The 12,501-nt window shown below is 34.2% G+C and overlaps 1 long non-coding RNA gene across 3 annotated transcripts in view; it reads right to left on the reverse strand.

The window, feature by feature from the left end:
• Positions 1 to 1,595: 1,595 nt before the first annotated feature.
• The window catches only part of LOC132492652 (uncharacterized), a 406,999-nt gene continuing 396,093 nt past the window's right edge, over positions 1,596 to 12,501 (reverse strand). Inside the window, exons 3-6 of one of the 3 annotated variants that reach the window (XR_009532838.1) lie at positions 11,824 to 12,045; positions 10,219 to 10,307; positions 6,140 to 6,407; positions 1,596 to 3,782 (exon numbers count right to left, since the gene is read on the reverse strand). This is a non-coding gene — a long non-coding RNA (uncharacterized LOC132492652). The remainder of the gene's footprint in view (positions 3,783 to 6,139; positions 6,408 to 10,218; positions 10,308 to 11,823; positions 12,046 to 12,501) is intronic. The other 2 variants (XR_009532839.1, XR_009532840.1) reach the window with 2 other exon arrangements.

A 12,501-nucleotide genomic window follows, 5' to 3' on the forward strand; every position in this document is an offset into this window, starting at 1 on the left:
CAGGTCTGGCTCTAGCAGCTGTGGGTTTTGTGGGCACATACATGCTGGGGTTTGGCCAGGCCAGCGTCTGAGCTGCCTCCGTATCTCACACAGTGGGTCCAGGTACATAATTCCTGCAGTCCTGGGACCTGACCTCAGTGGATCTGGGCCAGTGGCCTGGTGAAAACGATGCCTGAGTCACCAGGGCCAGTTGCCGCCATAACCACGGTTAAGGTGGGACTGAGAGCAGTACCAACAGCAGTGTACTTTGTAAGCCTACACAATGGGCGGAAAGGAGACAAAACAGAGCATACTCACAGGTGAACACCTCCAGAGGAGGAATACTCAATGGCTTCTATCCCAGTGGGGGTGCTCCAGTCCTCCCGACCTCACACCGCAGATCAGAAACACAGCTAAGAAACAGACCTGAGGGCCTCTGCTCCAACGACTAGGGATCAGAACCCAACCCTGACAAGGCAGTGACAGCCACAGAGGAAAGGGAAACTTCTGCTGAATAAACATCAAAATTAAGAAAATCAACAGGAAAGATCAAACTTGGAAAATGTTTGCAATATCAATATCTGGCAAAGAACTCAGATACAGATTAAAGAATTTTTACACTTCAAAAATAAAAAGACAATCCAGTGGGAGAAAATGGCAAAAATATATGTATGGATGTGTTATATATATAAATGTAAAGTATATGTATCCATGAATATATGCCTATTGGCTATTTGCATGTCTTCCTTTTATTTTTAAGTGCCTAATTACATTTTATATATATATACACACACTATTACATATAAAATAGATAACTAATAAGAACCTACTGTATAGCACAGGGAACTCTATTCAGTACTCTGTAATGACCTATATGGGAATAGAAACTAAAAAAGAGTGGATATATGTATAACAGACTCACTTTGCTGTACAGCAGAAACTAACACAACATTGTAAATCAACTATACTCCAAAAAACTTAATTAAAATATTTACATATATTGTATACAACATATATATTAACTATGTATTATTTATATATATTAGAGATTGCTCCATCAAAGACGTACAAATTATAATTATGATGAGATACCACTACATACCACTATAATGTCTAAAATTTAAAAAACTGTTAATATCAAGTTTTGGTGTGGACCTAGAGAAACATGAACACATTGTTAATGGGCTTGTAGCATGAAAGCTTTAAAGTTAAATATACATTTACATATGACCAAGCAATTACCTAATAGTTCATACTTATCCAAGAGATATGAAGTCTTAGGTCACACAAATTTGTTCACAAAAATGTGTAACACCATTATTCATAATAGGTAAAACTGGATATGACCAAAATATCCAAGATTTTTTTTTAAACATCTTTATTGGAGTATAATTGCTTGACAGTGGTGTGTTAGTTTCTGCTTTATAACAAAGTGAATCAGTTATACATATACATATGTTCCCATATCTCATCCCTCTTGCATCTCCCTCCCTCCCACCCTCCCTATCCCACCCCTCTAGGTGGTCACAAAGCACCGAGCTGATTTTCCTGTGCTATGCGGCTGCTTCCCACTAGCTATCTATTTTACGTTTGCTAGTGTATATATGTCCATGTCACTCTCTCACTTTGTCACAGCTTACCCTTCCCCCTCCCCATATCCTCAAGTCCATTCTCTAGTAGGTCTGTGTCTTTATTCCCGTCTTACCTCTAGGTTCTTCATGACCTTTTTTTTTTCTTCTTAGATTCCATATATATGTGTTAGCATACGGTATTTGTTTTTCTCTTTCTGACTTACTTCACTCTGTATGACAGACTCTAGGTCCATCCACCTCACTACAAATACAGCAATTTTGTTTCTTTTTATGGCTGAGTAATATTCCATTGTATATATGTGCCACATCTTCTTTATCCATTCATCCGATGATGGACACTTACGTTGCTTCCATGTCCTGGCTATTGTAAATAGAGCTGCAGTGAACATTTTGGTACATGACTCTTTTTGAATTATGGTTTTCTCAGGGTATAGGCCCAGTACTGGGATTGCGGGGTCGTATGGTAGTTCTATTTTTAGTTTTTCAAGGAACCTCCATACAGTTCTCCATGGTGGCTGTTTCAATTTACATCCCCACCAACAGTGCAATAGGGTTCCCTTTTCTCCACACCCTCTCCAGCATTTATATGGTACTGGCACAAAAACAGAAATATAGATCAATGGAACAGGATAGAAAGCCCAGAGATAACCCCACACACATATGGTCACCTTATCTTTGATAACAGAGGCAAGAATATACAGTGGAGAAAAGACAGCCTCTTCAATAAGTGGTGCTGGGAAAACTTGACAGGTACATGTAAAAGTATGAAATTAGAACACTCCCTGACACCATACACAAAAATAAACTCAAAATGGATTAAAGTCCTAAATGTAAAGCCAGACACTATCAAACTCCTAGAGGAAAACATATGCAGAACACTCTATGACATAAATCACAGCAAGATCCTTTTGGACCCACCTCCTAGAGAAATAAAAACAAAAATAAACAAATGCGACCTAATGAAACTTCAAAGCTTTTGCACAGCAAAAGAAACCATAAACAAGACGAACAGACCACCCTCATAATTGGAGAAAATATTTGCAAATGAAGCAACTGACAAAGGATTTATCTCCCAAATTTAGAAGCAGCTCATGCAGCTCAATATCAAAGAAACAAACAACCCAATCTAAAAATGGGCAAAAGACCTAAATAGACATTTCTCCAAAGAAGATATACAGATTGCCAGCAAACACATGAAAGGATGCTCAACATCACTAAGCATTAGAGAAATGCAAATCAAAACTACACTGAGGTATCACCTCACACCGGTCAGAATGGCCATCATCAGAAAATCTCCAACAAGATTTATATGGGTGAACCAGTTGTGGTATATCCATACAATGTCATATCATACAGCAGTAGAAGGATAGAATTATGAGGAATGCAACAAGGATGAATCTCAGAAACACTATGCTGAGAAAAAAGCTAGACACACAAGAGTATGTACTTTATGTTTCTGTTTATATGACTTTCTAGAAAAGGAAAAATGAATCTATGGCGACAGAAAACATATCAGCAGTTGCCTGTATCAAATATGGAGTAGAGAGTGACTGCAAAGAGGAAAGGGAAAACTGCAAAGGGGGGTAATAGGAAAATTGTCTACCTTGATGGAAACAGAGTTACAAAATTTTTACATTTGTCAAAATTCATTAAAGTGGACATTCAAGTTAGTATATTTTTTATATTATACCACAATATATTTCTTTTAATAAAATAATTATGAAGAGTAGGTAAGTGGGCAAAGGACCTGAACGCCAGCTTTAGCTATGTTAGAGGTGTCAAATCAAAAAAAGATCAAGTTGCCCCTAATTTAAAAACCAAGAAAATGCATAGAAGTTGAGGAATAGAGATTTTAACTTATTTTAAGAGTGAGTTTTCTAACAATTAGAGCTTCCTAAAAATGAAATAAACTTATTTTGAGTTGGCAATTTCTTTCTCAGTGAGGACATTCAAGTACAAGATGACGATCATTTTTCAGGTATGTTGTAGAAGTGCCTTAGAGATTGAAATTTGCATTAACCAATATTTAAGATGATTCAATAACATCAGAAAATATGCTATATTTACATATGTTCTTTTATGGTAGAGTTCTGTCTATAATGTTTTCTAAAATATCCTTTGAATTAATATTTCAATAGTAGTCTCCAGTGCTGCAAATGTAGGCCAGAAAGTTAGATCTGTGCACAGTCGATTTTTTAAGAAGCTTGTAATCTGGAAGAGAAGATAGACAAAAATGTTGTAGCAAAATGCAGTAAGTTTCATAATAGAGATATCCTCATGCTCTTATATGACATGGAAGCAGTGTCACATTCTTAATATGTCATCTTTTTCTGAAATACTTTAGTATTAATTTCTAACAATGATAATAATTAATTAAGGCATGAATTATTTACGGAGAGATACTAGTTATTCCTAAAATATTTGGAGATTGTTTTAACATGAAGGTATTTCTTAGAATACCTCCAGTAAAGTTCCAAAACGTGTCTTTCAAAGCCTAAATGTGTTTGTACAATCCTGAAAACCTCAAGGAAAAATGCGAATGTTGCCGATTATCCACCATTTAAAGTTTTCTAGGCTTTGGCATTTTTCTGTAAGTATAAATAATTGACTATGAACTATGCAGAGAGTTGTTTTACCTGAATTTCTATGAGATCCATCAGATGAGGCCACTAAAATGAGCCAATCTCCTCCATTACAACTACTCACTGTGCAGGCTTCTAGTCAAGCATTGGTGGAGATAGCGCAGCTCAATTTAAATGTAAAATTCAAGGTAATGTAACTAAACAAGTTAGCCCTATCCTTTTCCCCTTACTTTCCCTTAGAGAGTTTTTGAAGTTAGGGATTTGTAAAATGAAAATATTAAACCAAATTTAATAGCAAAATGTCATTGATATCATTAGTGAAACCAAGCCCAGTTTCCATTTACCCCAAAGTATAAATTGCCTATCTGAGAAGCAGTTCAAATTTAAGTCATGTCAGATTGGTGGTCTTTCTGAGTTTCAGTTTGGAACTCTTATTTGAAGTCATTGTTTCATTCAAGAGCACCTCAATATCAATAGCAGGTTTTCTACTTCAGCAAAAGCCTTGATGTACATCAGTGCCATTGGGTCCAGAGGGTAGCCTCTTTGTACGTTTTTTTCTCCCAGTCTCACTGCAATGTTAAAGTCACTGATATCACGGAGCATATTTCTAATCCTAACTATATGCCCTAATTTTGGCAGAAATCCACTCCTCCACTTTTATGCAATGTATTAACAACCAGAAATTTAATTGTATTTGTTGAGACTGTAATATCAACGTGAAGCATTCCTTTTTTGAAGCTCAAATTCTTAACACTTGCTTTCCCCTTTGCAAGAAATACTTACCCCTTTACTCCCTTTTCCCCTTAGGCTACCTACGTCATACTTCAGTTAAGAAGACATTTCACAAGGGACGCCTTTCCTCATCCTTCCAGGTGAGAAAGGCTCCCTGTTCCATGGCTCATAGTACCCTATCTATATTTACTACAATTAGTAATTCTTCTTTAGACTGCAGGCTCTAAGAAATATGGACAATGCTTGCTTTTCCACACCTTGTATTACCAGCACCTAATGCAGTGCCTGGGACCTAGTAGAAGTTCTATAAATATGTAATGATTGCTGAATGAATGAATGAATGAATGTGTTAGTAACAAGATAAATGCATAAATCGTATTTGTAAAGCACAATACAAAGTAATTTCATTAATATTCACCCACTTATTTGTACCTTTATACCCTTCTCTTCATTTATATATCTTAGAATTACTTTTATCAGCAGGGATACAGGATTTAATGATGAAATTTTGAGGAAATGTATTAGAAATATTTGTGAGTGAGTAAGCACTATGCCATGGTGAGAGAGAGAAAAAAATAAAAGCTATTGCTATATTCTTGACTCAAGTCATACTCAATATTATTTGTTACATATTATATTACACACACAAATGCATTCTCACTGGCATGGTATCACCTACATTATTATAATTTCCATTTCCTTCCCAATCCCTCTAAAGCCCATACCTGACCCTTAGACTTATTAAATTGCATCGTTTTAAACCACTTCTCCAATTTGTCAAGGTCATATTATGGTCATGTTGAATTTTGATCTTGACAAAGTATTAATCAGTCTTATCAACTAAAGAGAACTGTAAATGACTAAATCCACATGCTTTTCTATCATCCTAGACTTGATGAAAATATTAAATAGCCTCTGGCCCAGGATTGACCTCTACATATAAAACTTCTGTCCACTTTGGTTGAGGAGGAACTATAAATGAGTTTCATTGTTCTACCTACTTTGTTTCCAATAAATAGGTCTCTGGTGCTGATGTATTTTTATAAATTTGTGAATGAATTCGATTTGTAATATTTTTATAATATTAATATTTAATGTCTGATTTCAAGTCGTGGATGAAAAAATGCTAACATCAATGAAAACTACTACTTGCCCAAATAGATTAATAATAGTAAGAACAGGTAAAGTAGATTTAAAACCTACTATCATGTTTATTTACTTTCCTGAATTGTTCCCACTGTGCCACTTCCTTACTTTCTGAATATGACAGGTTCATGCTTGATGTCCTCCTCTAGATGCTGTGCCATTAAGAAATCTCACTGATTATAATAGGTGATCATCTATGATGGATAATAAATATGCTTGTGCATTTTCAATCACAAATCCATGTCTTGCACACTGAAATGATTTTACTTGTTGCTTGATCACGGGGACTTCTTCCTCTGAATAAATAAGACTTGACTTTGCCTCTTTATGCAGTCATCTGTTCACAGTTCTGCCTCTCTCCAGTAGACTGTGTCTCCTTAAAGACAAATGAATATTCATTCATCTTTGATCCCCTTTGCTTAGCATGCATAGTAACTGTTCAACAAATATTTGTTTAATAAGTTAAACACCAATATGCCGTGAAGTAGGAAAATCTGGAGATGTGAGTGGTCAAGATGGGGGGTGTGATTAAAGGACCCCTCTGAATTCTAAGAACAACATACTTAGGAGGGAATGCATGAATAATCAACGGGGCTGACTACTTGACAACTAGTATGTATTCAACTTTCAAATTCTATATTATAAGCATCCCTGAGTGTAATTTGAAATGGATAGACAGGAATTTTTATTTTATTTTTTCTAATGAGGAAGCAGTGTAGGTCTCTATTCTCATGGCCTCTGTTGCTTCCTCTGAATATTTCTCCAATATCTTGACATAATCATTTTCAGGAAGCCAAGAGAGTCCAAAAGAAAATGACAAACAACAGAAATTGCTTTCATTTTCTAGTGTTTGGAAAAACATAAAAATAGGTTTAAGTTTTTCAAACATACTTAGATTTCATGAGATTTTACTTGGTTTATAATCAATATGATAAGATGCATATATATGTATATAGAATCATCATTCATTTTAAATTGGAAATAATGTGTATCCCCATGGCTGATCTGCAAACTGTCAATAATAAGAACCAAGCTTATGTCCTCCTAAGTCTTTTGTAGCCCCATTTTAACACATTTTCTGAAAGTTATTTCACTTCAACCACTCTAGATACTTTCTAAAAAAACAATAGATGACTTTTTAAAATTTTCCTTTCAAAATGAAAATATTAAAATATGCTACAAATGGGTGCAATAATGGAAGCTACAACTTACCATGTAAGTTTGTTTGTAATTGAGCAAAATATGTTCCAATAATTTTTGCATTGTATTTGCCTTTCTCTCTGTAATTACTAACCCTTTTTCTTTCACTATGGAATGTGAATTTTGATTTCTCATCTTCAAATTTGCCTTTAAATACATTTCTACCCTTATTTTTCTTCCATCTGGAAGCTAAGTTTTCAAGAGAAAATTTGTTGCCACAAATACTGAATGTCTTCATATTAGGAATAATTCTAATGCAACTACTTTGTACTTGGAAATGTGCCACTGTGTTTAGGAAGGCTAAACACATACTTTTGGGTAAGTTCAAAAAAGATTACTCCAATGATTCAACCAAGTATATTTCAAGCATATTGATAAGAAATTTCAAACTAATTGTGTGTGATAGCCATCAATTAAAGACGTAAAATGAATGCCTGCTATTTTAAAACATAGTTAAGCCAAGGAAAAGCTGTGCATAACTAGCATGTTCTGTAAAGATAATTGGCTCACTAACTAAATTCTAACAGCCCATTCACATTTCTAGATTTTAATTGAAGAATGGATGGAAATAGTAAGGTGAGCTCATTGCCCAATACACATAAGCATGTGACAATTTTAATTTCTGCAGAGATGCCCATATTGTATGAAATCTTATTAATATTGTGATGGAATACAGTGAATCATGCTGTGAAAGAAGCACATATTTGTTGTACATGTGTTCACACACACACACACACAAACACACAGATACACACACATTTCTTTTCTCTCCTCTCTATTCTCATTTCAGTCCCATTTTTCCTCTTCTTAGATAACTGGTATCATGAATTGAACATAATTACTTTGAATCCATGCTTGAACTTTTTACTATATGCAAATGAATCCATGAAAAACACATGATTGCTTTGAGTTTTAAAAATCTGTATACATGTCATCATGCCAAATATGTAATCTTAAAAATCATTTATCATGTGGGCTTCCCTGGTGGCGCAGTGGTTGAGAGTCCGCCTGCCGATGCAGGGGACGCGGGTTCGTGCCCCGGTATGGGAAGATCCCATATGCCGCAGAGCGGCTGGGCCCATGAGCCATGGCCACTGAGCCTGCGCGTCCGGAGCCTGTGCTCCGCAACGGGAAACGCCACAACAGTGGGAGGCCCGCATACAGAAAAAAAAAAAAAAATCATTTATCATGTATGTAATTAATTATTTCGAGTGAAGTATTGCATTGCATCTTAAAAATAGTTTATATATGTGTTTTGTAAGCAGCATAAACTGGAATTTTAAAATTTATTTTTATTGTCTCTGTGATCAAATGTATTGTGATTATTGATCTATTTCTCCTTTATTTTTCCATGTTTTATCCCTCCCGGTACTAACTTCGTTTAAACCCATTTTTCATTCTCTTTTTATGGTCTACCTTTTTATGAATCATATATGAAGTATTCATTTTTAGTGTTTTCTGAAAAATTTGACATATATTTCTAACTTGGAAAAAGTCTAAAACTAATTATCTCATCTTCCTCCTAAGCGGTTCATGGACCCCTCAAATTTTAAATCTGATCTCCAGTATTTCAGTATATTATCTAGTGTTTTAGTTTTACTTCGTACATACCCCCATTGGCTATTATTTTTTACACTCAACCGTTATTCAGATTCATTCCAACATTACAAATTTCTTTGCTGGTCACTGTTCAGCGCACCTTCCTACTTCTTTTTATGCTTATTTTCTTTCTTACTGAAGAACATTCTTTGTACAATGGTCTGCCTAAAACACATGAGAATTATGTGAGAACTTTTTAAAGCTCCCATTACTGAAACACCGCCTAGATCCCTTTGGTTAAAAAAAAAAAAAAATCTCCAAGTATTGGCTTCAGGCATCAGAATATTTTTTAATGCCTTCAGACAATTCCAATAGCTGTTGCTACTGCTTTAGTCATTTTGTTGTTGTTGTTGTTACAGTTTGTGGGTGGTAATTCCTCTTTGTCTATGAATGAAAATTTCTTTACTTCTTGTTCTTGAGTAGTTTTTTAAAATGAGGTGTAGAATTTTAATTTGGACAGCTATATGTGCTCAGTACTTTGAAGATATTATTCTATTGTTTTCCAGCATCTACCTGTTTTCTGATAAGACAACAGCATCTACCTGTTTTCTGATAAGACAACAGATATTTAAAGCCAGCCCTCAAAAACAAGGCTTATTATTTCCAGGGCCCCCTTGAATTTCTTGGTTTCAACTCCTCCTCACTATTCTAATGTTGAATTTGTTTTTTCTCCTTAAATCCTGAGACTGGGGATCCCCCCCATTTTTTGTAAGCTTGTTCATTTTCTTTTTATGTGTTGCTACATGTAAAAGCAACATATAAAAGAAAACACAAGTATAACAAACTGTGTGTTCAGATTGCAAGAAAGGATTCTCAATATCAGTTCAGCCTATCCTATTGACTGAAAGCATTTACCTTGTTTCTTTTACAACTAACTTGAATATTATGAGTCTTACATCTAACATACAGTACTCTTCACCCTTCTTGGAACGTCTATGCTCAATAAGGACATTAGTTGATTTGTCACTAATATTGCTTTCCCTACATGTGAGTGCATTCAGAGTTCTATCCTGTCCCATATACATAGCATAATCTTATATTTTGTATCTAACTGGCATCAGTTTTCCTTTTTTTTTTTCGATTTACTTTTAAGGTTTACTTTTAGCAGGACTGTACTGAAACACTCTTACACCTTAATAGATCTAATTGTCTGGACTTAAAATAATAGATTTCTCTATCACAGGGGCATTTGTCTGTACAGATACTGATTTCTGTTCTCTGCACATGTTTTCATGTTATATGCCCAGTGTAATATGAAGCGAGTTAATTTATTGTGTTGCATATAGTAAAGAATCCAGCAGAATAATGTTATTTAGGGTTTTTTTTTCATTATTTCTATGAATAACAACAACATCAACAATAATAGTAATAGAAAAGATAATTTCTACCTATAGCAAGTCTCAGTTTTTTCTTAAATGCAGTAGAAGGCCCTTCACACTCTATTTGTCAGCTTGGCTTCAGGTTTTCATATTGTTGGCTAGAAGACAGATAAAGGGGATTATGGACAGAACTGAGCCTGGTTTCTGCTAATCTCCAACTTGAATTCTTTCAAGGGTTGCAAAATATGATTCAAGTATTTCACAGGGCTTTATAACCTTTGTCATCTGTCTGGTGCCATCATGGGTGGATTTGGAACTGACATTTTATATCTCTGATCTCAACTGTATAAATATTTGTTTAGACTGACTATCAACATAGAACACAGACATTCTCTTCTGATGTATGGATGATAGAATAGTCCTTAACTGGGCCCCTAAGGATGGGGCAGGCACAAACTAACAGAGGGCAATGAGGCAAATTTTCAATGAACTCAGATTTTATATTTTCCTTTAGGTAAAAGAGTGGTTGCTTCTATACCAAAAAACTATTTCTTATAATTTGGGTTACATTAAAAATATCTCATATATACAACCATTTATCTGAATCTATAATAGTGACTTGGTTTTCTCAAATACATTATATATGGAGTCCTTTAGACTGGAATTAAATTAATCATGGTTGTTTTTTGTTTTTTTTTTCTATAGACTTCCCAGCTCTTTTCCCCTAGGAAAACTCTCTTAAATAATCAAGAGAAATATTTTAGGCAACATTATGTAAATCATCACCCTTATTAGATGAATTAATATTCTTGAAGTTATAGCTCATTTCATGGAAATCAGATTAACCTGATGTTATGGGCATTGTCATTTATCAGTAAGTTATTTGTTAATATGCTCAGTATGTGACATAAAATATGTAACTTTAATAAGAGAATGGATCACCTCAAATAATTTAGCAAATCTTGAAAATGATAAGGATTAAAATTGTGGATGTATAAAGGACACAGAAGCTTGGAGAACTTTAAAACCATCTATTTCTCTCCTGTTTCCCTCACACAAGGAAATGAAGGCTGACACTTTAGCATGGTTTGGAAATCCTTCTAAAAAGTATCTGACTTTCTCTTAGAATTAACAAGTAATTTAAAGTTTTAAGAACTTCAGAACTGATCACATGAATTACCATAATTTAGTCAAGAATTTTTTTGAATATCCACCTTTTGACAAACATTGTACATATATATACCAGGTTGTAGAGATGAATAAAATCATCCTTAGTCTCAAATAACTGAAAGAAAAATCCCCCAATATTAGTGAATACTGAGGAATTAAGGATGATGCTATGAGAAAATTTTTATAATGTGAAATTTATTAAGTTAAATAAAATATTGTGCTTTTGAGATTAGAATGACTTGGTTTTGTTCTAATGATACTGATGATAGACAGTGGTTGTATTTTGCAGAAGTTTTATGGGAGCAAAATAAAAACTTGATAATGTGATATAAATTTGGTCCCCCAAGGCGATTTTTATTGTTATTTCTATTGGTGTTGTTAATGAGAGAAATTTCTGTGAGCTATTAGAAAAAAAATGTGGATATCAATATCTAATCAAAAAGAAGGACAAAATAATGGATAATTAGAGAATATATATAACCAGTAAGTTAAAAATATACTCACATGCTAAGGAAGCACAGTGGTGGAAGTTTTGCTCATCATAAAGCTTTAACAGTGAGTAGAAGGTATCTTGGTGTCTTGGGTGTGGGAAGATATGCTAACAACCAGTGATAGATCCGTTGTAAAATTTGGAACTGTTTCTTTGGTATTAAATTTCACTTAAGACCTGTGCTTCTGGACAGGATGGAGTAATAGGAACTGGATTTACTCTCCTGGCTTAAACTGCTAAAAGTAAATATATATATATATTAAACAATACTTTTAGACATTGAACAACAAACAGCACAAGACAACGGTTGTATAAAGCTGTTAATTATAATGATAACCCATAAAAACCAGTGGCATAATGTTTTGTGTAATACAGTTAAATGTTGGTGTTTGAACAAGTCCCTGGTCACCTGTGAAAAATAAAGGTGGATTCTCTTCTCATACTTATTAACAAAATGAATTTCATAGGGATGCAGTATTTAAATATGTTAAAATACTACAATTACTAGAAGAAAACATTTTTGTTTTATTTAATAAAAGTTAATTTTTAAAATTTTTTATATTTTTATGTGTTGCATTTATTGCTTTAAGATTATACAAATATGTTTTGATATAATTTAATACATGCAGCATCAACTAGAGTATTCAGTACACAGAGTATTCAATGGGTATAGGCTTAGTAGTGGGACCAAA

The sequence above is a fragment of the Mesoplodon densirostris genome, chromosome 6 (genome assembly GCF_025265405.1).
Source record: "Mesoplodon densirostris isolate mMesDen1 chromosome 6, mMesDen1 primary haplotype, whole genome shotgun sequence".
In the NCBI taxonomy this organism is placed as follows: Eukaryota; Metazoa; Chordata; class Mammalia; order Artiodactyla; family Ziphiidae; genus Mesoplodon; species Mesoplodon densirostris.